This window comes from Mus caroli, unplaced genomic scaffold (assembly GCF_978045245.1).
Source record: "Mus caroli unplaced genomic scaffold, Mus_caroli_1 scaffold_16, whole genome shotgun sequence".
NCBI classification, from domain to species: domain Eukaryota; kingdom Metazoa; phylum Chordata; class Mammalia; order Rodentia; family Muridae; genus Mus; species Mus caroli.
This window is the reverse complement of record NW_028227271.1, coordinates 58,490,905-58,494,985: the sequence shown is the minus strand read 5'-3', so window position 1 is coordinate 58,494,985 and position 4,081 is coordinate 58,490,905. Positions and strand designations below refer to the sequence as shown.

The 4,081-nt window shown below is 41.3% G+C and overlaps 1 pseudogene; it reads left to right on the top strand.

Annotated features, from left to right (window-relative positions):
* The first annotated feature begins 355 nt into the window (after positions 1 to 355).
* LOC110310820 (Krueppel-like factor 5 pseudogene) lies at positions 356 to 3,607 on the top strand (annotated as a pseudogene).
* Positions 3,608 to 4,081: the final 474 nt, after the last annotated feature.

The following is a 4,081-nucleotide window of genomic DNA, read 5'->3' as shown; positions in this document are numbered from 1 at the left end:
AGATAAATATTATATTTTACATGTTAAATGAAATTAAGAGAAAACCTCATCAATTTAATGGTTAAATTAAAATTAATATTGTAGGCGTCTCTAATCCCAGCACTTGGGAGGCAAAGGAAGGTGGATATTTGAGTTCAAGGCCAGCCTGGTACACAGTAGAGTTCTAGGATGTCCAGGGCTACACAGATAAACCCTGGGGAGAGAAAACCAAAAGGAAAATGAAGAGAATAAAGAGGAGAAAGAAGAGGAGTAGGAAAAGGAGAAGGAGGAGGAGGAGGAGGAGGAGGAGGAGGAGGAGGAGGAGGAAGGACACTGCAGTTAACTCTTGACTGCTACCATCATCCTGGAAAAGACAAGATGTGAAATGGAGAAGTATCTGACACCTCAGTTTCTTCCTGTTCTGAAAATTTCAGAGCATAAAAAACTACAGACAAGACAGTGCCTCAGTGGTAGACCAGTTCTTCACTGACATTGAAGGCTTACCTTACAGCATCAACATGAATGTCTTCCTCCCTGACATCACTCACCTGAAAACTGGCCTCTACAAATCCCAGAGATCATGCATAAACAGATCAAATCAAAACCTGTTACCATTTTCAGCCACCAAAGCCAGTGGACCCCTCCTCTGTCTCCCACCCAGTCCCTCTCTGAGTTCACCAATATATTCAGCTTTCATCAGACCACAGCCTCACAGGAGGTGGACAATATCTTTATCAAAAAAGAACTTCCTATAACAGATCTTCATCAATCTGTCCTTTCACAGAAGGCCACCTGTACATGCTATTTAATACACTGGATCTAGACATGCCCAGTTTGACAAACCAGACATCAGTAATAGACACTTTTAATGTTTCTGTGGGAAGCCTTAACACGCACCCCTCTGCTGTTCCACAGACATCAATGAAACAGTTCTAAGACATGCCTCCTTGCACGTACACCATGCCAAGTCAGTTTCTTCCACAACAGGCCACTTATTTTCCCCTGTCACCAAGGAGCTCAGAGGCTGAAAATATTGATAGATAGGCTGAGATGCTCCAGAACTTAACCCCACCTCCGTCCTATGGTGCTACATTTGCTTCAAAAATGGCAACTCACATTCCAAATTTACCTGCCACTATGCCAGATAATTCTCCAAATATCGAACCTGTCAGATACAACAGAAGGAGTAACCCAGATCTGGAGAAATGATGCATCCACTTCCACAATTATAATGGTTGCACAAAAGATTTTTACAGAGTTGTCTCATTTAAAAGCTCACCTGAGGACTCACATGGGTAAGAAAACCATCCAGTGGAAAGAAGACAGCATCTTCAACAAATGGTGCTGTGTCAATTGGCGGTTAGCATGTAGAAGAAGGCAAATTGATCCATTCTTATCTCTTTGTACAAAGCTCAAGTCTAAGTGGATCAAGGAACTACACATAAAACCAGAGATGCTGAAACTTATAGAGGAGAAAGTGGGGAAAAGCCTTGAAGATATGGGCACAAGGGAAAAATTCCTGAACAGAACAGCAATGACTTGTGCTGTAAGATCAAGAATTGACAAATGGGACCTCACAAAATTGCAAAGATTCTGTAAGGCAAAAGACACTGTCAATAAAACAAAAAGGCCACCAACAGATTGGGAAAGAATCTTTACCTATCCTAAATCAGATAGGGGACTAATATACAATATATATATAAGGAACTCAAGAAGATGGACTCCAGAAAATCAAATAACCCTATTAAAAATGGGGTACAGAGCGAAACAGAGAATTCTCAACTGAGGAATACTGAACCTGAAAAATTGTTCAACATCTTTAATCATAAGGGAAATGCAAATCAAAACAACCCTGAGATTCCACCTCACACCAGTCAGAATGGCTAAGATCAAAAATTCATGTGACAGCAGATGCTGGTGAGGATGTAGAAAAAGAGGAACACTTCTCTATTGCTGATGGGATTGCAAGCTTTTACAACCACTCTGGAAGTCAGATTGGTGGTTCCTCAGAAAATTCGACATAATACTACTGGAAGATCCAGCAATACCTCTCGGGCATATGGAAAATGCTCCAACTTGTAATAAGAACACATGCTCCACTATGTTCATAGCAGCCTTATTTATAATAGTCAGAAGCTGGAAATAACCCTGATGTCCCTCAATGGAGGAATGGATACAGAAAATGTGGTACATTTACACAATGGTGTGCTACTCAGCAATCAAAAAGAATGAATTTATGAAATCCATAGTCAAATGGATGCATCTAGAGTATATCATCCTGAGTGAGGTAACCCAATCACAAAAGAACACACATGATATTCACTTACTGATAAGTGGATATTAGCCCAGAAACTTAGACTACCCAAGATAGAATTTACAAAACACTTGAAACTGAAGAAGAAAGAAGACCAAAATGTGGATACTCTGTTCCTTCTTAGGATGGGGAACAAAATACCCATGGAAGGAGTTACAGAGACAAACTTCGCAGCTGAGATAGAAGAAAGGACCATCCAGAGACTTCCTTACCTGGGGATCCATCCCATATACACCCAGCAAACCCAGACACTATTGCAAATGCCAGCAAGATTTTGCTGTCAGGATCCTGATATAGCTCTCTCCTGTGAGACTATGCCAGTGCCTGGAAAATACAGAAGTGGATGCTCTCATTCATCTATTGGATGGAAAAACAGAGCCCCTAAAAAGAAGCTAGAGAGAGTAACTAAGGAGCTAAAGGGGTCAGCAACCCTGTAGAAGGATCACCCCTATGTATTAATCAGTACCCCCACAGAATTGTGTCTCTAGTTGCATATATAGCAGTGGATGGCCTATTCAGCCACTAAAAGGAGGAGAGGCCCTTGGTCTTGGGAAGATCATATTCCCCAGTACAGGGGAATGCCAGGGTCAGGAATTGGGAGTGGGTGGGTTGGGGAGCAAGATGGGGGAGGGTATAGGGATAACATTTGAAATGTAAATGAAGAAAATATCTAATAAAATGTATTTAAAAATAAATTAAAATAAATATCATCTATCCCTATTATCCTTAGGTTTGGTCTTCTCTAAGTGTCCTGGATTTCCTGGATGTTTTGGGTTAGGATCTTTTTGCATTTTGCATTTTCTTTGATTGATGTGTTCATGTTTTCTATGGAATCTTCTGCACCTGAAATTCTCTCTTACATCTCTGTATTTGGTTGCTGATGCTCACATCTATGGTTCCTGATTTCTTTCCTAGGGTTTCTATTTCCAGAGTTGTCTCTCTTTGCATTTTCTTCATTGTTTCTACTTCCATTTTCAGATCTTGGATTTTGTTTTCAATTCCCTCACCTGTTTGGTTGTGCTTTCCTGTAATTCTTTAAGGGATATTTGTGTTTTCTCTTTAAGATCTTCTACCTGTTTAGCAGTATTTTCCTTATAATTCCTTGAGGGATTTTTTTGCTTCCTCTTTAAAGGCTTCTACCTGTTTAGAAGTGTTCTCCTGCATTTCCTTAAGTGAGTTATTAGTACCCTTCTTAAACTCATCTACCAGCATTATGAAACATGATTTTATATCTGATTCTTGCTTTTCAGGGATGTGTTGGGGTATCCAGGACTCTCTGTGGTAGGCATACTGGGTCCTTATGATGCCCAGTGATCTTGGTTTCTGTTATTAACTTTCTTTTGTTTGCCTTTTGCCATCTGGTAATCTCTGGTTTTAGATGTTCTAGCTGTCTCTGGCTGGAGTTTGTTCCTCCTGTGATTCTTTAGCCTCTGTTAGCACTCCTGGAAGACCAACTCTCTCCTGAATCCCAGTGGTCAGAGCACTCTCTGCAGGCAAGCTCTCCTCTTGCAGGGAAGGTGTCCAGGAGTCTGTGTCTCAGCTCTGTCTACTGGCTGAGGATGAAAGCCTGAAGGGACTCTTTCCAATAAGCTCTCTTGTTTCTGCTGCTCACGTCCTCTCCTGTGTAGACTGGTCTCAGTAATCCCAAGATTCTGGGTGTGCTAGGGCCTGACTTCGTCCTTTGTCTCTGTTTGTGCTAGCACAAGACCCTCTTGGATTTTTTGGAACAGATGTTGCGTTCCAGTCACCATTGATCTCAAGATCTCAGGTGTGGTAGGGTGCCTGCAG